The sequence below is a fragment of the Nesoenas mayeri genome, assembly GCF_963082525.1.
Source record: "Nesoenas mayeri genome assembly, chromosome: 3".
In the NCBI taxonomy this organism is placed as follows: Eukaryota; Metazoa; Chordata; class Aves; order Columbiformes; family Columbidae; genus Nesoenas; species Nesoenas mayeri.
In genome coordinates, this window is record NC_137544.1 from 92,823,769 (window position 1) to 92,850,338 (window position 26,570).

At 41.1% G+C, this 26,570-nt stretch overlaps 1 protein-coding gene across 6 annotated transcripts in view; it reads right to left on the bottom strand.

Annotated features, from left to right (window-relative positions):
* PPM1B (protein phosphatase, Mg2+/Mn2+ dependent 1B) overlaps positions 1 to 25,611 on the bottom strand; it is a 61,081-nt gene extending 35,470 nt beyond the window's left edge. For 5 of the 6 annotated variants that reach the window (XM_080343009.1, XM_080343005.1, XM_080343007.1 and 2 more), the window contains exon 1: positions 25,314 to 25,611. The gene's annotated coding sequence lies outside the window, so the exon portion shown is untranslated. Of the gene's footprint in view, positions 1 to 8,268; positions 8,385 to 25,313 lie in introns of all 6 variants that reach the window. The other variant, XM_080343006.1, reaches the window with a different exon arrangement.
* Positions 25,612 to 26,570: the final 959 nt, after the last annotated feature.

Sequence of the window (26,570 nt, forward strand, 5' to 3'; positions counted from 1 at the left end):
ACAGTTTATCAGTAAAAAAGCTGTTTCCACAGCCAAGAAATTAAGGAGGAAAAAAAAGCAACCTAAAACCCACACACCACCACAAGCAGCAGAGATTCACAAGGTTGCACAAAATAGCTTAATTCCTTCTTTTTAAACACACCAGTGACTAGAGCATGAGCAGTGAATGTGTGAGCAGAATGCAACTCCCTTCAATCACTGTCTCCCATCTTCCGAATAACTCCTTAACCATGAGGATACAGGGTGCTTGTATGATGATGAGGATACAGGGTGCTTGTATGATGATGAGGATACAGGGTGCTTGTATGATGAAGCACTCAGGAGCCTCAGTTCTCTTGATGCTACTCCAGTAGCCTTCAGAAGCAGCTGACTCACAAAAGCTGACCAGAAGACAAGAATTAAGCTTTCCAGAAGCAAGAGCCTTGACCCTTGCGAATTCTTCTACTCCACAGAGAATGTGAGAGCTCAGAGAGAGGTTGCCGACAGTAGACTCAAAGAGAGATATTTTGGGCTAAGAGCAGTATACATTCCTATTCACCCAAATTCTATCTACACTAATTCTCAGAAGTACAAAATACTTAGTATTTAGTGTCTTAAACCACGAAAATACCTGATGATATGCACTCCACCACCGTACACTGCATAAAGAAGAGACATTACTTGTACATACTTCTGCACAATAGTGACTGTTACTTGTTCAAATAAGCTGCACGACTTTTTTCCACAGGAAAAGACACTTAGATTCATGATACATCTCTGGCATAACAAGCTATTAGATCCAGCCCCCAATAATTTGCATGTAGAAAATGCTCACATACATACATGAAATGCCTTTGTCCAGATTGCTAATCATACATTACATGACAAGAATAAAGCTGAATGTTTCCTATTAAAAGCTTAACAAAATTACAAGATGTATTAAACATTTTATTTGGGCTCAAATCTTCGGGATATGTAAACGCATAATATCTGAGTAATACTAAGTTAGTTCAGTAAACTTTTATAATTTTTGCTATCAAAACACCAGTACACTACAGTAAAATTGAGCAATACTTAAATACTCCTTTGATAACAAAGAATTTGAATTTCACCATGTTTACAGTATCTTCTTCAGAAGAGAAAGACTATGCTGCCAAAGCCATCATAAGTACATCACTAGTAAAGAACGTAAACCAATATTTAATAGTAAGCACATGAGAACAAGCTATTCAGTTACGCAGAGAAATTTGAAGAACCCTACCATGTGATTTTACAGAAGGGTAGACATGAAATGCTGGTCTTCCTGAGGATTAAAAACACAATAATCATGTTTAAAAGAAACAAAACCCACCACAACATCCAGTCCTTTGCAAGTTTCCAGACTCTGGTCGAAGGAGTACCAGAAAAACACTGGTTTTATTCTGCTCCACAGCCAGCTACAACTCCGACCTTTAACAGATCACCAAATCTTTGCTGCTTTTAAACAAGTAAACAAACCAACTATCCCCATTCCTGAACATCAACATAAAGAGTTATAATCTATACATCATAACTGACCTTATGACATCACAATACTACTACTGTCAACATCATTCCCCAGAATTGTAAACTGTTTCACACAGATGATATAGTAAAGGATTTTGCAGAAGCAAAAGGTAGTAGGACAGAGAAGGAAAAGAGCAACAGTGTAAGGTGACCATAGGCTAGCTAGTATATTGTGACCTCCTAATCACATGTTCCCTACATAGGGTTAGCATAAGACAACATCCCTCTCCTGAAAGAAGTATCCAACTGGTTACCTGATTTTTTCAGGAATATGAGGACATATCAAGGGAGTGCGCTAGTCATGCTGTGAGTTCACACAATAGTTCCTCCTTGCTCTACATATATGACAAAGCCCAAACTAAAACAGGAGTTGATTTCTGTGTAATTACTTGAAACAACATACAACTTTCACCCAGAAGAGAAAGTTGTTCATCCTTTGTAATAAACAGATAACAAATTCTCACTGCATTTGCCAAGTGGTTCTGGGTTCTATACAAAAACATTTTGAATTAACCAAGACTGGGCAAAGCCTTGATTTGTGTTTTTGTGGGTGTGAGGCATTTGTTTTTGTTACAACAGTTAAGTGAAGGAGAACGAAAAAAAGTTTGAAACTAAAACCTCTATGAAGTAATTTAAGTGTTTTATCCTTTTTGAAGCAGTTGATCTAGTACTATGGTTTTGTAAAAAGTGCAACAGTTATCTTTGCACTGCATTTTAGAAATAACATGCAGGGTTTCTTTAAAAAGTAAATACCTTGAAATAAATTTACTCAGGGTTCTGGTGAAAATTTAGTTCAGCAGTTTGAAGTTTGCAGTTCAAAGTTTCATTGCAAGTTAGTTATTTGAACTATTCAAGGCTGAATTTCAAACAAAAACATGCTATTAGTCTAGTATTTTACACTAGTCTAAATGCTTGATAACGCTATGAGCTTAGCATTCTACTTAGGTCCATACTTTTAAATATCACTTCACAAATGGTGGATTTAAGTTATAGCATCAGAAAGCTGCTTTTTGATATATCAAGAAAGCAATTACAAAGCAACTCCAAACATTTTTCCTGCAGACCTACCTTTAATACCTATTTATAAGGCACATCTTTAATTCCTAAAGTATCTGTAATTTGTTCGTAGGTAAGCGTTAGATCAGTAAATTCACATTATGGCTATGTAGACATCTTGGCAGCAGTGGTAGCTTAAGCAATATTTGCTCTCAGAAGCTTGTTCCTGTTTCTATGCTGATGTCTGTTGCTCAGCCACATACAGAGCTGTGCTGGTCAAGCGAACGCATGAAGCACAAACTGCTCATCTAGCTGATGAGTAACTAACTCTGTTGAATTATACAAGCAGAAGATGCAGGAACACTGAATGCCAGCCTTACTAGAATTCAGAATGCACATATGCAATCTACATTTGCCTACTGGGAGATCACTGGCAAGCACTTACTCCTCTGTTCTCCTTTAAGAGATCAGAGTTATACTGAGCATAACCCAAGCACAGAAACCTAGAATCACCTCTCAGTCAGTTATGCTGGACAGATTTTCAGTCACCTAGTTTCAGGAATGCTGAAGAGAAAGGGCATCTAACATGGTTCAGTAAAAATATCCAAGTACAAAAAGTTTTTCATTTTCAGTTACCTGATCTTTAATTGAACTAAGGAGAAGAGAGTATCTTGAAGAGCAAAAATGTGCTGCGTTTCTGCGTTTGTGTTCTTTCACCAAAAAAATATCCTCAAAACTGCAAAGAAAGATTGTAAAAAGAGGCTGCCTACTTGGGGCAAAAATGTTTATTGAGGCTGCTGGGACTTGAGAGAGAAGAGCTTGCAAAGTCTCTACCTAGCTTCTATCATATCTTACATTATGGCTACAGTGCAAGTAAAGTTCTAGATGTGCCTTCCACAGCATTCCTGGAATTGCAGATTGAGGAAGATGTGCTCATACTCTGTGTGGGTTTGTGTTTCTTCTTTCTTAATGCAAAGGCCAGAGTCTGGAAACATCCATCTTCCTGATAGGGATTCAAAATTACAGCTCAGATACACCAGAATGATTTGCGTTGGCAACATAAGATCAAATTTACTGTTACTTAAGTGCCTACATCTTTTTAGCAAACTCCTATTGTGTTTCCCCATGAGCTAAATTTATTGTCATCTTAATAGCTACAACACCTAGGTAGCAATAGCTATTGAATCAGTTTGCAAACATCTCTCCATTTGTCGCCTCTGTGAACATCTGGTCTTCAAATCAATGTTTAGAAAAATACAGCCACTCCAGGTGGATTACTTAGATTTTGCAAATATACAGCTACTCAAAACAAGCAGAAATCACAGCCCAAGCACTGGTTAAATATTCTGAGAAATAATCTGCCACACCTGTCATCTGATAACATTACAGGACACACCTATCCAGAAGTCCTCTGGGCCAAAAAGGCACATCCCCAAACCACACCCCACTTGACATGGAAGTGAACTGTCTTGTCCACTCCAGCTACTATAGAAGCATTGAAGAGCATCCAGAGTTTGTCATTCCTTTCCCCAGAAGAAGTGCAAGACCATAAAGACCATAAAGAACTCTTACAGAAGCAGTTGTCAGGAAAATCGGAGAAAGCATCAGATTTCAGACTGTTTAATTCTGTAGCAAGTATGTGCTATTTGGACAATGAAGAAACTTGTTGCAGACTTCAAAACACTGTATGATAGACATGAGAAACCTGACATAATTGTCTACTTTCACTGTTAAGAGAGCTAAGGTGACTGAGCTCCAAAACTTTAAGATGCTCTGGCTGTAGGATACAGTCAGTTTGATAGTTCTCAAAGGATTGTTATCATTGTGAGCCTATTGTAGTAAATGTTCACAAAGGGGAAGAACAGTTAGTTTGCAGAAGGCTATCTTGACTAATCCTTCTCTAAACAGCTTTCAGACATTTTTAAGCCCACTAACAGCTCAAGTTCCCAAAAGTTAATTTTCATCTGGGTGAAGAATCTCACCCTAAAATCTAGAGGCTAACAATGCATTTAGATCAAGTCAGCTTTTGAATGAAGTCTGGCTACTACCACTGAAGCCAATACCAGGTGTATCTTCAATACCACATCTTATATTTCTGATGCTCCTGACACAAAAAAAAAAAAAAAACAACCACAATCTAAACTCTGTTTCTTCAACATGTCTTTCTGTACAGATACTGTATTTAGAGCAAATATACCACAAAGGATTCTCAAAGGCACAACAGCAGATCAAAATTCCAGTATTTCAGCTGGCACCAGGTACAGAAAATACAGCAAGAATTCTCTAATATTGCTATGTCTGATCATGACAGAAATCAAGTTGTATCAAATTCATGTGGGTGGATTTTATTTATCTATGATACTGATGATTAGGGAAAGGACTTCCCTCATCTCCAAGAATGCAAGTAAGGTTCCTCTTCTTCCCTTATCTTCTAAGGGTAAGTCTTGAGATACAAATGAATTAAACCTGAGTTATCAGAGCAGGTTAACAAAAAAAAAAAGCATGGACCTTGCTGATGATCCTGTGCAGACAGTTACAGAAAGCATAAATTCTCTGTCACACTGCTTAACCACTTGGATCTATTTGTGACTTTAAGCCACATGCTTGGTCTATACACAAAAAGAGTAATATTAAATGCAAAAAAGGTCATTCGACACCATAATAAAGTCACCGGCACATTCAAATCAGTAACATAAGAACACCAGTACTACAGGCTGTCAAATATTAACAGTTACTATGCTATAGGCATCTTAATGTTTACTGAAAAGCACAAAACTTGGAGATAATTCAAGCATCTGTTATGTCAACTAACAGCCTACACACACACACAATCTTCCAAAAGAACTAATTTAAATAATACAGGAACTGAAGCCTCCAAATAGAGATTGGTAAAACACAGTCATTTTTACACCTCAAATACAGTTTTAGAATATTTTTTCTTAGTCTCTTCCATGTTCAGAAGTTTTTTCCATCTATTAGCAAAGTTACCTCAGTAACAGTACTGCATTAGTATGAAGAGAATCAGCACTTAGAAACGTAAAGACATTTTCAATAGGGTCTATTTACTTAGAAATTTACTCCCTTATTGCTAACACAGATTTATCATCTTCCTAATTGAATCCACTGATTTAGTTCATTTCAAATAAGGTACATATCAAAGTGTATAGGTAATATAGATATAAACAAATGCTTAAGAGAAGCAGCTGATCTTACATATGTAATGATATACTGCCATAGTGTAACAGGATTACTATACCTGTAATCACATGACATACACTATTCAATCCACAGTATGTTATAGGAAGTTAGGTTTCAGATCACAGATGGCTTATCAGACTACTCCAAAGAACACAGTACTCCCCCATGCACTTTCAGAGCATGTTCTGCTTTTCCATCATGCTAGAGAAACTTTCTTAAAAAGTCTGAAGGACTTCTAGGAACTGCAGAGTGAAACAAATTTCCATTACCTTTTTTTCTGGCAGCAGTCTCCAGTAGCGTTGCCTGGACACATGGAATCTTTTTCAGATGTCTGCATTGAGGCTATCTGAATTGCTTCACTTGTCATCTAAACAGAGGAGCACTTGGCAAGAAGCAGCCATTTAGCAACTTGCAAGCTTAAATACTCAGAGTTTTGTCCAAATTAGCACTGCAACTTTAGTTTCAGAATAAATCAGTCTGACTCACTTTTAATCAATATAGTTTAAACTCTCTCGATTTGCAACATGTATTTCAATGCTGAAGTTTCAAATGTATCTATTGAGTAAAAATTGTTTTAATTTTGCCACTGTGCAAGTATCACTATACATGTCGAACTATACCTGCAAAAATTCAAAGGGCAGTTTTATCAATAAGAATATTAAAACTAACATGCAAGAAGACCATGCCAGTTTTCAATAAATCAATAAGAGAGAGTGCTTAAGGGCATTATAGGCAGTCAATGCAGTAATGATAGGTCTACATGGACTTGACAGCAAAAAGCATTCCAGGAAGCAGGCATGTTAATAATTCAACATTCATTTTATGCAATTCTTCAGGTCAGACATCAGCTGCAGGTAAATTTGGGTAACACAGATTAAGACAGCATCTCCAACTCCACCAAAGGTTACTGCTCCTGTATATTACTGGCTGCAAGACATGCCCTTGCTGGACTGAACAGGGATCTTAAACATCTTAGCACAAAGATGCATAAAAGAAGACATTAATTGTAGCAAGGGGGCAGACACCCTACTCTGTCATCCCATTTATAGAGGCAACACATCAAGATATTTTAAAAACATTTCTATCTTTCAAAGCTTACATCTCAGTCTTACTACTTTACTACACGTTAAGCTCAACCTGCACGTATTCTACACTGGGTTTAACAAACTGCATGGATTAAACTAGGTAGCCATAAATTTAAAAAAAAATAAATCTGCTCACAAAGGAATACTCGAGTATTCAGGCTTTTGCAGAATTACAACTGAAAGAATTTGATGAATTTAGCAGTTTAAAAAGAAAAGTAGACATTCAGCTTGGGGATTACACAGATAATTCAGTAAAACCTACCACATAAAAAGCAGAACCACACAGTCACAACAAATTAGAAATAGGTACATGAATAGAAGACTGCTGACCTGAGCCTTCAAATAGGTGCTGAAATGAGCACAATGAGTGCCAATTTCATCAGGTCTCCACCTCCCTAAAATTGAAGAGCTAGCATTAGGCAGCTGGTTGCCTAAATGCTACCCATACCTTTCAGTCCCCAAAGCATCTACATCCTCTTGAGTGACTCCATGTGAATGTCTCCACTATCTGTCCTGTGGCTGGATACTTTGGCCTTGTACTCCTCTTCTTACACAAAGTACCATCTCCACGATGGACTGCTATGTGTCTCTCCATTCATCAGCCACACTTTTTCAGTGCCTCCCTTTCAGTGCCACGAACATGATCCTAGCCCAGCCAACACGATGGTCTGTCAAGACTGGTTTCACCGGAGGGAATTCCACTTTGTCTGCTACTGACTTTACCCCCTAGTCTTCGCTATATGCTCTGCTCTTCCCTGGGGATGGTGTGGGAACGACGCAACAAACATAATTAAACATTTTGTTAAATTGTGCATGGAAACTGAAGGCAATAGTATCATTCTGCTGAATGATGTCAAAGGCTCCTACCACTTGATCAGTGCTTTGCCTTGCAGACAGATGACAACTGCGTGAAGCCATGGCTTTATTAAAAGCAATGCATCCATCCTTTCTTCCAAAATGCAGCAAACCCGCCCTCTGACTGCCAATTATTTCCTGGTATTTTGAAATTGACTGGAATTGTCACTCAAGAGCTGTAACATTGCATTCACAGAGAAAATACAACAAGCTCAGCACAGGACATTAAAGTAAACCAAAACCAGTTAATAAGATGCTGCCAATTTAGTAAGACATTCCATTTTTTATCATGCAACTTAGCGTATCAGTTTTACAAGTGGGAACACCTATACTACCCAAAAGACAGCTTTGCATACCATTAATACACGCTAGTTACACACAACAACCTACTTAAGTATTTTAGTTAAGGAACACAGCCACAGCTAGCTTATATGCCTCTAATCATTAGTGTCTTTCCACAGAATTACGCAGATACTTAATAAATGTCCGTAATATCTTCTGTAGGAAGAGTATAATATGCAAGAAGCCAGGAACTCAGTACCATTTTGCAAGCCTCAGTATTCATTCATGCTTTTTGCCATCTGATTATGGACAATTTTGAAAGCCTTACCTTGAAAGCAGTACCAAAGTCAGATTTCTTCCAGATCTTTGTCCTTCTGATAAAGATTCACTTTAAAACCTCTTCCTTGTATATTAGAGGTGAATAAAACAGAAGAGCCTGTGAGTCTGAAAGCAGTAAGATGGAAGAATTGACCAATTTCTCTCCTAGTTAAATACAATATTCAATAAAATCTACAGCTCAAGAACTGCTTAAAAGCAGCTTCTAGAGTGGAACTAATAAAATACATGAAACACTGGAAGTGACAAAGTTAGTCAGGAAGCTCCTATTTATCTAAGGTAATGCAGCAAAAGATCACGTGAATGCCTTTTACTTGTTAAGAGATGAAAGTATGAAGTGATCTAAGCTACACCATTCAACGGCCACTATTGGCTAAAAAACCCCAACTACCAATATGCACCACCTTCACAGAGGTGTGAGCAAATCCACTTCCAAACCACGAATACGTACAGCCACCTGACAGAGGGAACCTGCACACACTTCTGTGTACGCATGCATGTTTAAGTGGAGAGGGTGGGAAAGTCTGGCATACTAATGCAGTTGTTTACAAGAATGTATCCAGATCCTGGACTCAAAGGAAGACTAAAAGTAGAGATTCAAACTTACTCTAAAGCACAGAAACCATGACAGAGAAGCCTGTTAATAGCCTCTACAGGTTCATTTAAAAGCAAAAGCAGAAACACACCTGACTATTCACCAAAATTACCTTGGTTAAGAGAAAGAAATAAAGTTGCTTTTCACACAAACATCTGAGAAGGGCTATCACAGGTAAACCCACCATGCCTAGATGGTACCAGTATATAATATCTGTAGCATGACTATCTGACTAAAGACTTCTCTGTTTTGGATTTTGGAGATGTGTACATATTCTATAGCATCCAGGATGACAGTTTCTTTTCATAGGCCTGGGCAAAGAGGGAAGTGAACCAATCTCAGAGAAACCAACATTTAGTTTCCATTTCCAGCATCTTTCCTCCTTGTAATTTCAAACAACTGCTCTACAATTTGCTTTGTTTTACTATAAGGTTCAGAATAACAGGTGAGAGTGAGAGACAAGATATACTGATCACTGTAAAGTTCTCAAACTTCCTTTTCAACACCAGCAAATAATGATTTTTTCCTTCATTTCTTAGATGAAATGAGCTAATTCAATGAACGTACCTTGCTTATTCAATGCTTACTCAATAAGCAGATTTCAAGTAACTAATGCCCAATATAAAAAATAGCCAACAACAGCAACTGATTATGTTCAAGCTATTTTATTTAGCAGCACTAGAACGAAATAGTATTTATACAAGGAACCAAGTTTCCAAATAAAACTTAATGTATTTATTATTTTGGCTACTTACGTTCCTGCTGTGGGTGATTCTTCTAAGAACACTTCAGAGTATAGGGGACCCAGGGGGTCACCCAGTTCACTTTCCTTCTCAAAGTCCAGTCAATTTTGAACTCAGTCACTCTTGCTTAGGGCTTTATCCATTCAGATCTTGAAAACCTTCACAGAGCCTTACAGGTTCCTTCCTATAACCTCTTAACAATCACCCTTCAGTAAAAATTTTTCAACATATAGCCACTCATTTCAATTTATGACCACTGTCTTTTGTTTTCCCACTGTGCATCTCAATAAAGAGACTGGCTTCGTCATGGTGTCCGTTCCTGTATATACCAGATGGTTTCTACTGTGTCCCTCCCAAGTGTTTCTTTCCCAGGGTAAACAAGGCCACAACAGGCTCGCAGCATGCCCTCACAGGTCACATACTCCAGCCCTCCTGACCATCTTGGTTGACTTGCCCTAAGCTTATCAACATTGTTCTTACTGGTGGGTAGGGAAAACAAGAGCAAAACTGGACACACTGTTACAGATGCAGTCTGGGAACATCTGGAACAAACAGCAACTAAAGGAGAATAAAACTGTTTTAATTACTACCAGGGTAAACTGCTAACTTGTATTTAGCCTACTGTTCACCAGAATCAGGTCCTTCTCAGCAGAGTTACAATCCAAGCAGTCTGTAGCCCTACAGGAAGGTTACTGATCCTGGAAGCAGGACTTAGCATGTGTCCTTGTTGAATTTCCTAAGAGATGCCTACAGGCCCACTCCTCTAGCCTTTCTGAGTACTTTGGGACGGCTGCCCTGCCTTTGAGCCACTCAGTTCTGTGTCTGGAAGAAGACATGCATTCCTCCTCCAGGTCATTGATAAAGACACACGCACACACACACACATAAAAAAAAAAAAAAAGGAGCAGATACTTAAGAAGCTCCAGTTGTAACTGCTGTCCAAGCAGAGTATGAACCATTGTCACCCTTTGAGATGACTCTGCAACCAGTTTTCTAGTCATTCTCCCAGTCATACTGTAAATAAGACTACTCTGCAAGATAATGTAAAAAGCCCTCCTAAGGTCAAAGAAAAAAAAAACAAAAACCCACTGCTCTCCCTTTCACTGAAGGCCCAAGCATTTGACAGAAGGCAGGCAGGCTGGTGAAGCATGACAGATCCATGGTAAAGCCACCCTATTTCCAGTCACCTTCTTTTTCAAGAGCCCAGAAATACTCTGTTACAGAGATTGATATAAATTCCTTATTGATAGTGCTATCCAAGTAAAGCAGCATAAAATGCTTTTATCAAGTTAAATAGAAAGTCTTCTTTATTATGTAACATAAGCAAGGATGTCTGAAACAGTAAACAGGAACCATCTCTAGGCTTCAGTAATTTGCAGAATTCAAATGCTCCAAAGCCTTAATATAAGAACTCTGTGCATAAAAATAAGCTGGTCTCAACAAGTGAACACAGCCAAACAATTGGAGTTTCTGGCTAATTTTAAAGGTAATTGGCAACAAGACAATAATAGCAGAGGCTATAAAAGGAAAAAAATTGTGTTTATAACTCTACCTAAAATGTATTATAGAAACTGGAGGCAAAGAAAGGGATGAGAAAGGAGTGGAAAAGAATAGCAAATGGCCAAGAAAACTTAACCATGTTTCATTAGGCACATTAGAAAGAATTTCTGAAATTCAGATTGCTTACATCTTTTCAGATGGTTTGAATTTCTCCCAGATTGTATTGAAAGAAAATCCACTTTACTGAGACCTTTGAACTTGAACAAATTTAGGAACTCCTGGATACAAAACCAGTCACTGCCTGACAAACAAACTCTAGTCTCTACGAGTGATGAAATTACTGATGTTTCATCCAAAATACTTCAGTCCCTTTGCAGTTCCTCAAAACTTATACTTGAAGCAGGGAATAGATAAGATACTCTAGCTCCAAATTAAGCAGTAAACAATGCAAATAGCCCAGCAAATGAGCAGAGGCAGTCCTCTTATCCCCTAAGGAAATTTGAAAACGTGACAAAAAGCAGAGAAAAACAGCTTGACTCGCTCAGGAACTTTCTGACAAACTCCTTACCATGACCTCTGCTATGCAGAGGTTTCTGCTGTATCTCATGTGCCTACAGAATAAAGATATTCTTGTCAGCAAGTGCTGGTATTTATTTAAACCTGAATAACTGCCGTGAAGGCAGTCATATCAACATCTGTAGCAAGCAATGCACTTGGGGAAAATCCAAAAGAAGATGTGAACATTTTAAATTTAGTTATAATATTGGTTTTAATATCATTTAATTGCATGTTCTTTTGCTTTAGAATTGCAACATGGCTGGTGACACTACTAACACAGTAACAGTTACAGGACTTACGGTATGGTTTCCTCTTCATCAGCAGTAACCTTCCCAGTAAATTTAGGACTTCCACTCTCAAGATAGGTCATCAAGTATCCAAACCATTCATTTTAAAAACTGATGTTAGTAACCACTCCTTAAAAGACCCTTCTTTGAAACATCTCAGAGTACAGACTTATAAGTTAGGCAAAGCTAAACTCATACCTGCTATAAGCCCACCTCCTGCCACATGTACTTTCTACTCCAACTTCTGCCTCAGTAGTTGCTTTCATACCCTCATGTAGCAAGCTGATTCAAGAAGATAAACTAAAAGAAAATTAACCTCAGCAATACATACACATATTGCTTACCTCACACTCACCATGAGATAAGACACAGCCAAGTATCAGCATGAGGAGGAAGAGGAGCACATGGTCAGAGGCAGAAGACTGCAGAAATACAGCAGCCCTAACATACTTGGGTAATTATATTGGAACCTTTTCCTTAACTAAACCGTCAGGATTATGAGTGAGTTCCAGAAGCAAGTGCGTGAGTGCACGCAGAGGCCTAACAGGAACTCTTTGCTGTACTGTATCAACATTGAAAATTGGTGAAAAAACAAATGATTCTAAGGACCTTTAACTAAAGAGAGGAATAACAGATGCTCGCCAACTCGGCAGCATGTAGCAGAAAGCTGTTTTGAGTAGAGGGAATGAACTCCCCATAACTAAGAGAAAAAACAAAGCTATATTGTGTACATGAAGTGAGCCAGCTTCCAAGATGTTAGGTCCACTGTTTTTAAAAAGCTGCAAAGAAATAACAACAGTGCCTGCCTGATAAAGAAAGCAGATGTATCTAGTGCCCAGCACTCTCACTGAGGTAGCGTAAGATCTAATGACTAGAAACCAACATGGAAGAAATTCAGAAATACAAGTCAGCTTCAAATGAATTACATGCTATCTACTCCTTTAACTGTGCTGGGTTTACCTTTGTCCTGTCTCTAGGGTTTTGAAGGCGCTACCCTTTGGCAGCCAAACCAAACAAGCTTTATTGCTTCCCCCCCCCGCCAACTTCTTAAAGGAAAAATTATTCTGGGTCACATCAACCCACTCTGATTTTCCTTCTCTGAACACTACAGTTTAGTCCAAGTACATCCTTTCAGCCACCCAAAGACCTTCTGGGAACTTTTGCTTCCTCAGCAAAACTGATACAAGTCTACCAGTTCCACGCAACCTTAAATTCATCATAAGAATAGATCACGCCATGCATTAAGTCTTCCTCTGTCAGCGGGTTTGTTTTTTTACGGTTCAGAATTAAAGAAAAAAACACCTGTTACAGGGTTCAGGAAAAAGCACTATAGACTAAAGCTGCTTCTATTCACCCCCATCCCTTCTCAAGAAGGGATACAACAAGAGGGAATGAGTTTAAAGAAACCACACGTCAACAAAAATGAGAAGAAAGAATGAAGAACAACATAAAGAAGCTTCTCACCATCCCACCTAGCAATACAGATGTCAGTGGTCAACTTACACTTGTTAGTTTTTACCCATGCCTGTCACAATACCTCTGAAAGGCAAATAATTCCAGTAGGCTAATGGCAAACAGCAGAACTTGGTAATAAAAGGCTGCATATTTGCTGATGAAAAGCTTTGACACAATGAACAGATAAATGCACAAAAACCAGATCCCTGTGGTAAGAGAATAAGGAAGAATACTACTTGACAGATCGTGTGCTCTGCCTACTGAAGTATTTTCTGGATTATCTTAAATTCTCAGTGAATTTATGAATTCAGTTCTTTAGAAGGCATTGTAGGTTTTTTTCCTAAGAACACTACTTTTCATTTCCTCTGTTGCCTCATTTTAGTTTCCCTCCTGCAGTAACAGTATCAGACTTTGACCCAAGGAGAGGATAAACACTAAGTGGAAAGAATCAACAGTTCTGAAATTGGAACAAAATAAACTGTGCAGAAGAAGGTAGTCCAGGTTCACCAAATCTTTTTGTGCTAGTGATAGCTTAAGACAGTTACTAAAAAGAAGATACTAATAAATAGCAGAAAAGGAAGGCGGAGATTCCAATACAGTGTTCTAGGACCATCACTTACTTCAGAAAGGCTTCAAGCACAAATCTGAGTGTTCAGGACAGATCTAAGCTGTCCTATTTGCTTTGTATGCAAGATCTTATGTTTTAATCACTGCTTCAATAAACAAACAAGATCTATGGAAGAAGGGACAATATGGAGAGACACATTAAGAAGTTTTCCACATTAACTTCGTATTCTTTGTGAAACTGATGACATAATGAGGTTCCAAGCCTGGACCAACGTTAAGACACCCTTCAAAAAAATTAGTTCTTATGGAATTACTACCCCTGTGTTTTTGTTTATACAAAACACATTTGAATCTGGTAACCTGAACAAAACAAAAGAGTGAAAAAAAAAAAAAAAAATCACTTCAAGTAGTAACTGGCTAGTACTTTCCCTCTGTACAGATTCAGAAATACAGAAAACTTTAGATTGAAAATAGCATGGTCATGAAATATATCTGAGAATATACAGTATTTCTCAGGGAAAATATTTTCCACATATAGATTAATAAAGGGTTTAAAAAACACAATTTCAGAGTATATTCTCTAGCGACATTTTTCTGACCATGTTAAATTCTATTCCTTGCCATTGGCAAGAGCAGCACACAAACTCATTTCAAGAAACTTGAACTATAATGGAAATTCATTTATTCCCCTCTGACTCTGTAACAGTCAAGCCCCATTTCACTTCATGGTTAAAAAAGGCACAACCAAACAACAAAAACAAATAAACAAACAAAAACCACATGGTGGGGGGGGGAGGAGGGGGGGGATGACACACAATGAATTGTTTCGACAGTAACTTTGTCCCCTTCCCTCCGAAACTGAGACATTCTAAGTTGACAGCATTCCTTTTTTTTTTTTCTTTGAATTAAAACAATACCGCAACAGTAGTCAAAACCACATAGTAAGCTGTTATGGTTAACAACAGCTACTATTTTGAGTTCACTGAATATTTTAGAGAAGTTCTTCTCTGGCCTAGAATTGTTTATGTTTAGTGCATTCCAGTTACGAAAATGAAAAGTCATCCTATTAGATTTAGTGTGTTACAAGCCAGATATTGATCTTCAACAGCTCTTAAACTTCAGCAATCTTACATTCAAATATAGTAATAAAACATATAGAAGCACAGACATGGTTCAGCATAAGTCAAACTAACAGGGAAAGAGAAGTGAAATAAATTAAACTGTTTACTATGATACAAAAGTAGGATACAAAATACCAGTGTCACCATGGAAGAGTCCGAACAATGCTTTTCTTCCCCATCAAACACAAGCCTAATTATTATTTCATTTTTAAAACACAGGAAAATATTAAACTATAGCTTTTACCATTTAGAAAAAAAACCAAACAAAACAGATGAGCTCTCAAGGACTGCCTACAGAAGAGACTGCAGAGCTATTTGACTCCAGCAAACATGGTGAAACATTCTCTTTCTGATGCGATTGTCTGCAAAGGAGGTACACTTGTCTTTTCCACGATCCCACAAATGACTGCTAAGAGAGTCACCTGAATCTGCTTCCAGTTTCTTTATATTGCAAGAGATGCATATAATCTAAAGGAGTGTTGGTGGGATAATCTCCTGCAAAACAAGTAACTGCTATTATAAAATCATCTTTTAAAAGATTAAATGCTATGAACTTCTGGGTTATCTTTTAAACAGCAGTTCAATTGCGGTGTACTTACAGAGGATTTACAGAACAAGTTTCACAGACCCCTTCTCCAGTATTAGCTCTAGCTGTTGTTTTCACAAGTTTGTTTTCATTTTGCTTAAGTATAAAACCTCTACTATCTGTAGTTTTATGCACAACCTCCTACTAGTTTTGAAAAAGTGCTTTGGATGATTCCAATAAATTTGTCCACCAGCCTAAGCAATCAGTAAGGGAAAGAGCAGGAAAGAATAAATCCAGATCAAGCATTAGATATTTTATTATTATCATTAGTAGTCCAACAGTATTTTTCACATTTACACCCCATAAAAGAACATTAAAAAAACACCATCTCAGAGAAAAGGAAAAGTGAAACAAATAAATCCCTTACTGTAAAACGTCTCCCAGAAAAGTGGTAAAGACAGAAAACATGACAAGCCAGTAAATGGATAAACATCACACCTGAGGAGTCAGTTTGATACACATATAGGTAGTAGTCCCACAATTACTGGATAATACTCACTAAAGATGCCTGTAAATCCCACCCGTAATTAGACATCGTTAATAATCTCATTAGAGGCATCACTTTGGTTCCTACTGATGACACCCAAAGTGGGGCATTTGTGAGTCTTAGCAGACTGTACTCTGCACTGGGGCTGTATTGAGACTGACAGAGCTTCTTTACAGCCTAAGATGTAGGACTGATCGCTACCTAGGTCAACCTCAGGTCTGGATTCAAGTTTTACAACAGCTGAAATAAGAACAGCACTTCGTGTTTGTCTTGAATACGCACACCAAAGAAGAGCACCCTTTTCTTGAAAAATCAGCTATAAGCAATTTCTGTCAAATGTCCCACAGAGAATCAAACTCAATGTTAGACAGTAGAAACCAGTGCCTGCAACTAGTACTATATCTGAAATGAGGTCTTGGGCACAAGCTGGTATGCAGAGCACCTTTTGAACAGAATGAGATTTTGCTGTTCAGAACAAAAACAAATAAAACGAGTATTTTATACTATACTAGGCAAATGAAGAGTAGGAGTAGAAAGGACACAGAAAGAAACCAAGTAACATCTGTGCTAGGTTCACTTTTTGTACCTTTACAGAAGCTCTCTGAAGTCAGTGCTTTGAGTACAGACCTACTTAAAACAGAAGTAAAAGGAACAATTTATTTAGCTTTATAGACTGAAAACTGAACTCTTAGAACTCAGCTTGCATTACCACATAGCTTCAGTACACTATTTCTCATCGGAAAAGTTTCAAAGCACATTACAGTTTCAGCAGTTTTTCAAGGTCACAAGGGTGACTACAAACACAAGTCCCTGCCCCCTCCAATTCCTAATCCACCACCCTCAAAATCCAATCTAGCTGTACTCCACAGGCTTCAATATATCATTCACTTGTCTAACAATCATGGTCTGAAACTACCGGATGTGGTACCAATGCATATTATAGCATGTATTGGAGAAGGCTACAATATACATCAGAGGCAACATCAGACTTGTCTGTATTTATTTGAAGGTGGATTAAAAAGCAACTTGGATACTCTCAAGAATTTCATCTATCCTATGGATATTTTTAGCATCCTTTTAAAAGTTGCTGTTAGAAATATAATCTCCTGCTCCTAGATATGTTGCCTGAAAAGTTGAGGGGGGAAATATTTTTAATTCTTCTGGAAGAAATTTAAAATACTGGTAAACTGTGCTGGTTTAACTGAAAACAAGTTAATTTTCTTCATGCGGTTAGAAACCTTTCTTTTCCATAGCTAGCACGGTCATTATTTGGACTTAGTCTGAGAACAAGAGAGAACATCCCAGCACAGAGTTAATGTTTTTAATTGCTCTGGTCTGAGAGCCAAGGACATTCTGAGTGCTCTGCCCACAGGTGTGAGGCATGAAGGAAGGGGGGCATAGATGGGGCAGAGTTTGACTGACATCCAGACTGACCAATAAGAGTACTCCATCCCATTAGCATCGTGCTTCAGATTTAAGGAGAGTCGGGATCTTCTGGTCTCTCTCAGACATATGATCTCTCTCTCTCCCGTGCGTTCTTCTTTGCTTTTCTTGTCAGAGCCGAGGGAGTTCAGTTCAGGACGTTTAGTTCAGCCTTCTACCATTCTGCAGAGGCCTTTGGGCCTTTCGGCCCTTTTTCTGTTTTTTCCTCTCTTTGGAGTCAGCTGTTTGGGACCAGGTAATTCTTCCTGGGACTGGCTGCTTGGTGTGGTCAGAGTTCATGAGGATTTGCATTGAGTATCTTTTATTTTATATTCTATTTCTATTTTGTATATATATTTACGAGTAGTTTAATACAATGAAAAATACTAATGCACTGTGTTTATCTCAATCCAAGTTTCTCCCTTCCCTTTCAATTCTCTCCCCTACTGGTGGGGGGGGGGGAGGCGGCGCAGGGAAGGGGGACGAGTGAGCAGCTATCGTGGTTTTATTGCTAGCTCGGGTTAAACTACGACATAAATATAAAAAGACAATAAAACAAGAGACAGCATTAGTGGAAAATAAATAAAACACAACCTTGGGAAGCCATGCTACAGCGTGTGATTCCCCCCAGCCTCAAGTTTTATTGAAACTGGCCACTATTCAGAAGTTAATACAGGGACAAATACTTCAGGGATAACCAGGCCCTATGAGTTTTGTGGAAATAAACAGGCAGATCAAGGAGAGACATCCAAACTAGTGCCCCTTGAGGAAAAGTGCAGCAGGAGCTCAGCTATGCTACCAGAACCAACTTCACAGAAGGAGCAGGACAGACAGAGCCCCAAACACATGAAAATACTTTCAGAGCTCACAATACAGTATACTCAGAAAACCCCACCACAAGACACAAAGTCACAGGAACTCAGGCTTCATAACCTGTTGCTCACACAGCTAGTTTCATTCTTGATTGACTGAAGTAAAATCATGAAAGAACTACTTTCCAGAATTTATTGTAGTTTTAACACCAGTCTTTTTCAAACACAATTTCAAAACTAGGGACAATAATTTGGGAAGAGATTCAGTTACTAGTTGAGATAAACAAACAATCCTTACTTTGAGACCAGTAGGACAATTTCTGCAGTCCACACAACATTACTTAGGAGGCAAGAGAAGGCAGAATCCAGTCCCTCACATAGCTGAACACCCTTCGCAATGCTCTATGGTGCCTTTTAGAGACCCAGTGAGTGCATCTATATTAGCACTTCAGTTTGGATTAGGAGTGCACTTTTGAAGTAAATTTCTGTCACCCCACTTACTGTGCTTTGGTTCACATCTCAGAGAAGTTTCTGAATGCATGATCTCGACCTCTCTCAGATAAACCTAAGCCAAACCTCTGGGAAAACACCTAATAACTCAGTAATGTTTGGAGTATACTCAGTCCACAGAACTAGACTGCAACTAGTGTAAAATAAAGCCCCATGAAGCACACACATTGTCAATACTGGGTCTGCCTAACTTATTGCTTCACTCTACAGTCTTCAATTGCAGCATACTGCTTCCTAATGTAAATAAAATCCATGAGGCAGATACTGCACATTCATTTAAGAAAGTCTCAAGCAGCAGTAACTAAACTCACAGACTTAAGCTGCCAACATACACCTCAACAGAGCTAAAAAGGAGGGCTGCACTATGAATTTGAGTGTTCCTTTTCCTGGAGTAACTATAGCAGTCATGTCTTTTGCTTCCACCCCTTCACAGTCAGGAGTATCAAAAGCTAGTGGGATGTATCTAGGAAAGTTCCCAGAATAAAGTATTGGGCAACAACAACAACCACCACCACAACACAGCAACAACAAAAAACCAAACACACCACATACCAGCAACAAAACCCGAGCATACATCACCAATATTTACTGTTTTATACAGCTTTTTAAATAACACTGAAAACACAACTCAATAACCCACATGAAAGGCTCCACTGTAGCTGGTGATAGCAAAGGAAGGGCAGCATGTGCTCGATAATGCTTTATATTACTTGCACATCAGCTTAACCAACAAAGCTGCCCAGATAAGAGGTTTTTTTGTTTTTGAATAAGCTGACCAACATAATACTCATTGTTTCAGCTTTCTACTTGAATCAAAATATCAGTTCTTTACAAATAGTTCCATCATTTGAGATTTTTCTCTCCAGTCACTAATTTTTATTTTGCTATACAAAATTTAAATACAAGGTAATGAGTTTTGAACAAATAATACCTGGCTTCAGCAGGACAGACCAAAGTGATATTGCATCAATGAATTACAATAAAGTGTTACCTCCTCTATTTGACAAACCATCATCAACTCACTTCATTACCTCCTTGACAAAAACAATTAATTCATATACTAACAATGCAGAGCCATGTTTGGTTTACATTCAGTAAAGGTCAACTCCCTACACAGGAGTACAGACACAGAAGTAGGATTCTTGAAGACAACATTTTCTGTTAACATGCTAACCCCTTGAAAACTGCAAAGAAAGACCAACGCTTTCCTCTGTGATTTAACTGGAAGTTTGTGGCCGTTGACTTGTCATTACCATATACACTGAAGAGCCATCTTAGGCTCTCTCCACTAGCCTAGTTTGAAACATCCTTAAGAGATGTTTTTCTGACCTGAATTCCTGTTAACTCTTGTGAAAACAGACTTAGAGCATCTAGTTGTACTATTTATTCAAAAGAAAACTCAGTGAAAAGGTTATTTCCCATCAAAGATGCAGAGAACCTATGCCATGAGATAGCAATGTACTAACATCATAAAATGACGCACTGAGGCAATGTTAAGAAGAAACTAATGGTGCATGAACAAAAACAGTTGTGGGTAACTTATTTTTCATAACAGAACAATACCTGGGCCTGAATAATTTCCTCTCACATTACAAGAAAGGCTGTTGTCTGCTGAGATACAGGGTTTTCCCTTTCATCATTTTCTACATTAAAACATCATTGTGCCTTCTCTCCCAACCTAAGTTTTTTTAAAAAGCCAAGAGATTAAATTAAGCTACACCCACTGGCAATGCTCAGGTTTCATCATGCCAATAATTTCTCAAGAAGCTGAGATGAGATGAACCTCTCATCTCAAGAAACTGAGTTGAGCTACACCAGCTCAGTTATTTCTTACCATCTCATGCAAAGCTTTTCTGACCAGTTATCTTTTCAAGTGACACTCATTAATTCTTCAGAAATGTTATTTGGCTTTAGTCCATGATACAGATATAAATGTGTAAGATATATTTACCAAATTTTCAGCAGTTTCACCAAAGTTTCCCATGCCAGATATCTACCAAGGACTGAAAGACACCAGACAGACAGCTGAGGAGTTTGCACCGTCTATTAAAGAAAAAGTTTTTACTATCTTTTTGGAAACTCAGCATCCATGTTCTTGCATTAGGGAGACATCTTTCACTGTGTGTGCAAACAATTAAATCCTTTCTGGGCTTTTATAGTCTGATATTTGAATTTGGATGGTTTAAAAAAAAAAAAATAATAATGAAAAAATTAAGAACCTGAAATGACTTGACCAGATTTTGAAATTAAATTTCCTGAAGATTACATGCATACCAGTTATGCTGAAAACCAGGACTAAACAGACCCCTCTTGAAGTTTCATAAAACATTTATCTTGCATTAACACTGCTAATAGACAGTGAGAAGGAAGAAGCCACAGTTCATACCCTCTACACCTATAAGCCAAATATTGAAAATAATCAGACATAAACTGAAGCACACTAACAAACAGGCAAGGTACAAAGATTAAATTTTTTTTACTTTAACAGTTTGCCAAAGAAATCATCACTGCTCTTCTCCAGTTCAATGAGAAGATCAATATTCAGATCAAATAATTTGGGTTGCTAAAAGGCTCGAGGATCTGAAGAACATTTCATTTTCAGACAGAAACACTAGTGCAGCACTGAATTCAGAGAGAGGGAAAAAAGGTGCTACACAAGGTGACAAGAATTAAAAAATACAGCATACTCGACACAATTAAGGCAGTGAGGTGGTGGGCAGAAAAAGAACTGATATTAGGGGAGAAAAAAAAAAAAGACACAACTATGGACACAAAGATGTACATGACTTGTAACAGTAATCGCTCTCCACAATCCACATGTAGATTCTAGAACTCCAATTCATTCGCCAAGGCCTTCCCATTCACTTGGAAGAGACCGTGCTTGCAAAAACGTGAGGTTAGCTAGCTATCTCCTGGTGCTGCCTGTAAAAGAGCAGCTATTTACTTCTTAATAAGCTACAGCAGTAGGGCTTACATCTCCTACTGGACTGATGACCCAAGACAGTACTGAATGGTCATTTCAATTCTCAGTGTTTCTTGGAAAAAACAAAACAAACAAAAAAACTAGTGAACCAAACCCAAAAAACCCCACATCAACAAAATACCCTCCACATCTCCCTAGGAACATTATGGTAGCATTTAGCCACCATTTGGCATTTAGCTAAGTATGCTGCAGTTTGCTTCATTCAAGATGGATAGTACCCTCTGAACAACACTGTTCTATGTACAACCCCATCCCTTGCTGCAGTCTTAAAAAAAACCCTGCTCCAAAGAGCAATATTCATTATTATAATACAAATACTTCACAGACACAGATTTTTATGTCCAATATTAAGAGCAGATTTTACCACCTTTCCTTTTTTGGAGGCAACACATCCATGGAAGAAATATTCACTACTCTCAGTCGCCCACTGAGAGCAGTAGTTCTTCACACTAAGCACATTAAAGACTATGTTCAACACACAAATTTCACAAGCTTTCATTTCAATTGTGATGGGTTTACCTTTCTGCAAGACAGAGTCTCAAGTTTAGTAAGTCAGAAGCATACATTAGTGATCACCACTGAAAAAGTATAAGTCAAAAATGGTAATTTCACTCCAGAGAAAAGGCTTATCCAGGATAACTACTATGAGACTGCTGTTTTCTTTAGTTCCATAACTCACTAAATAACTCCCTCACAGCTACTGCAAGAAAAGAAAAATGGGGTTTATGCACTCTCTCTACAGCCCTCTCCGTACTACATTAATTTTGTTTCCCTCATCTTGATGTTATGTGCCTTAATTAAATCAACATATCCTCTATAACAACCTCCTCTAAATCAGTGCCAAACAAGAGACAAGGGGCTATGTAATACTATCACAAATCTGCACAACATGGGATACACGTGTGCAATTTTTCATTTCCACCTGAGCCAAACAGCTTTCCATTCTAAATGCATCACCTTTTCACAGATCTCTGGCCCTCAAATGTTTACGCACCAACACTCTTTCAAATATAAGCATATATCCAGAACAAAACACTTCATATCTTCTGGACAGGTGCACTCAGGTAAATTGTTAAGGTATATGTAATACATATAATAAACATATATAATAGACACATTCAAGACCCTGAGCCCACACATACATGAGGCTCATCTACACCACATCAAATGCTTTTAGTTAGCTGCTGACCTGTGAATGCCAATGTGAATGCTAGTTTCAGCAAAGGTTTACCCTTAAAGTTAACAGTGGAAGGAACAAAACAAAAACAAAGTGTCTTCAACAGAAACCGGTTGAATATTCTGTAGCTTCCTTTAATTTGATAATATTCATAACAGTCACAAATTGCCTCAACTTCATGCACTTTATTAGTTTCCACTGGCAGTCACAACTACAAAATACTTCATACAGAGAAGAGCAAAGAATCCCCACAGCCTCTGGCCTGCTCAGGACACACCTGAAGCCCCAGACCCAGTTCATCATCCCACTCCCACGTCATTTCAACTCTTCATAGCCCCAGCCAAAAATGCTGCCTCCTCTCTCCATACACAGGCTAGAGTTCCCACTAACTCAGCAATACGAAAACTCCAGTTTCCCTTTTGCACAAATACCATTCCCCTGAAACACACATGTATACATAGCCTAAAATAATCTTCACTCTGGATGTGCATAATCCCCACAAACTCATCCTACCCCCCTGCTCAAATGTACACAAACCTTTTAAGACTCCACCATTCATTCCCACTTCTAAACATCCACCCAAGCTCTCTCACTTTCCTATAATCCATGTCAATCCCTGGAAATTTACCCCCAAGGTGAGTGCAATGATGCCCTTATAGACAGAAATTTACACTGCTTGACACCTGTCGCAAATATAGATACCTACAGCTCCTCAGGACATACGCAGACTTTTCTCCAAACAGTGCTATCATGACCCCAACACTTGGCAATTGCTACGCTTTTCCATTTGTATCCCATGGCTCAAACAATAAATATCCAGCTTTTCAATTTCATCACAGCTCCTCACACTAACTACTTTGCCCACTGCCTTAGCCCATCTCAACACACAAGCGACGGGGCTTGCTCAGTTGGTGACAGCCAATTCTCTCAATGTGAGCACCAGACAAACCAACTTACACGCAATAAGAACATGCATGCCTTTCTGTCCACATACCATCTCATATTACACACGAAGGTCTCACACATTAAGTCTAACCACACTGGCCATCAAACAAAACAAGTTCAGAACCTTGTAGCAACCTGTTACCACTGTGCCTGTAAGTTGTACATAGGCTTACCACCCAAAGCCTCCCTCCTCCACATCATTTAGAAGCCAACCAACTTATCGCTGTACTTCTCACAACACACACAAGATTGTTTACCTAGCGCTCCTAAATTCATATTGCCCTCATGTACCACTATCCCTAAATACACGTGGTTTCACCCACCATCTGCATCACCACTGTATAAACACACCCCTCAATCTACTACAGCACACAAAACAACACACATACAGATTTTTCCAGCTGCATCCAGTCCATCCAAATGACTCTCTCCCTTCGACTAGCTACAAACCACAGTAAAAACATACCCACTGGGTTGGCAGGGACAGCAAGCTCCAACCTACAAGGCAGAGCTGCCTTCAACTTCTTTCCCCTTCCCCACTGAAGACGCCCAGGCAAGGCCCATCTGCCAGTGACTTCATCCCCTCCGCACACCACCAGCTCGTCGCAGGCACTCAGGCCTAACGACAGCTCCTGCCTCCAGCACCAGGGCCTTACCCGCAGCTCGCCACCTCCCACCACCGCACCCCGTCGGTAAACACCGGGCCCCGCCGAAGCACGTGCACAGCCCCGGCCCGCCGCCCGCCCCGCACGCAGCCACCGGCCCGCCGGCACCTCCGGCCCGCGCACGGCGCTGCCCACACGGGGCTCTGCCCACACGGGGCCCTGCCCGCCGGCTCTCCCACCCCACACGCAGCGGCCGCCGGCTCCCCTGCCCCCGGCCCGCCCCGCCGTGGCACACAGAGGGCGGGCCCGGCGGCCCCCATCCCCGGCTACACCGCGGGGCTCGGCTTCCCCGCCACTTCCTCGCCGTCCCTCCCCCGGCTGCCTGCCCTGGTTCCCTCGCCGGCAGCCCGTGTCAGAGCGGCCGCCGGCTCTGTTTTCTCTTCCGCCGGGAAGAGGCCGAGGCCGGGCGCTCCCCGCGGACAGACGGGCAGCAGGCCCTGCCCGTCACCGCTCCGGCCCCGCGGAGCAGGCCGGCGCTGCCAGCCCCCGCTTCCCACGGCAAGCGCGCAGGCCCTGCCGCTCAGTAACACGCGCGCCCAGGCCCGGTCCAGCCCCTCGGCCCCTTCCCCTTCTCGGAACGGCGCAGACACGACCGTGCCCCACGGACGGCCCTGATCCCTCTACCTGTCGGCAGACGAGCGCCGGCGTCCCCCGGCGTTCGGGCCCCAGGCGGCCCGGCAGGGCCCGGCCCGGGTGTGAGGGAGCCTGGCTCAGCCTCAGGCGCGGGCCGCCCCGCGCTGACCGCCGCCGGCCGCAGTCGCTGCCTGCTCGCGCACTCCGAGCGCCGCCAGCAGCGCGGACATGTTGGGAGCCCCTGTCCCAAAGGCCGCCGCTAGGCCCGCCCTCCCCGCCGCCCACGTCAGAGCGCTCCGGGAGGGGCGGGCGGGGCACGGCCAACGGCCCCGCCCCCACCGGCCCGCCGCCGTTCCCGCACGGGCCTCCGCACGTCTTTCTCAGCTTACTGGCTGGTGCTGCCGTCGCTCATGTCGTCCCGCCCCCTCCCTATGGCCATTGGCCTTCTGTCGTGCCGGTTCTATCGTTCCCCAGTGTCATTGGTCTATCCATTCGCTGCTCACCCGCCAGCCCCACCCAGAAGCCTTTTTCTGATTGGGCATTTCCTCTCTGCTTGGCAACTATTGGCTGTGGCTCTTGTCAGCCAAGACGCTGGCGCACAGAATCTTTCTCCGCACTTTTTTTTTACCCGGCCTCGTAGCCTAGCCTGTCACTGAGCGCCCTTGCCCCTCCCAGCCCCTCTACATCCGCCGCATCCTTTCCCTCCCGGCGCGGTTTGCCTGCAGGCCATTGGCTCTCAGCGCCCTCACTCCCGCAGCCTCTCCCGCCTCGGCTGCCGCTCGCGAAATGGGCGTGAATCGCCCGGTGGGTGTCTTCTCCTGATTGGCCGTCGCTCCTGCCAATAAAGCGGGCGCGGGGGAAGGGCCGCCGCGTGCGCAGAGCGCGTCCCACTCCGCGCTGCGCTCGACACGGCGATTGGCCGCGGGAAGGGGGGAAAGGTGCGCGACCTCCCCCTTGTCCCACGGGGGGCGGCAAGGGGTACCCGTATGTTCGCGCGATTACATCACCGCCAGCCAATCGGGGAGTGCGGGGTCCGTTGCGGGCGGGGTCTGGCGCCCGCCTGCCGTTGCGCCTCACGCGCCCGTGGGGTGAGGCGGGGGTTGGGTTGGGTTGCCGCCGGCTCCCGCCTCGGTGGGCGGGGCCGCCATTTTTATCACAGTCAAGGATGAGGCTGCGGTTGTTTCCCTCATCTGCGTTCCCTGTGCGCCGGCGGGGCTCGAGCGCCGTGATCCGCCTCAGGGGACGGACGCGTTCCACGGGGGTGCCCGAGGGAGTCTCCTCGGAGCGGCCCTTTTCGCCGGCGGGCCC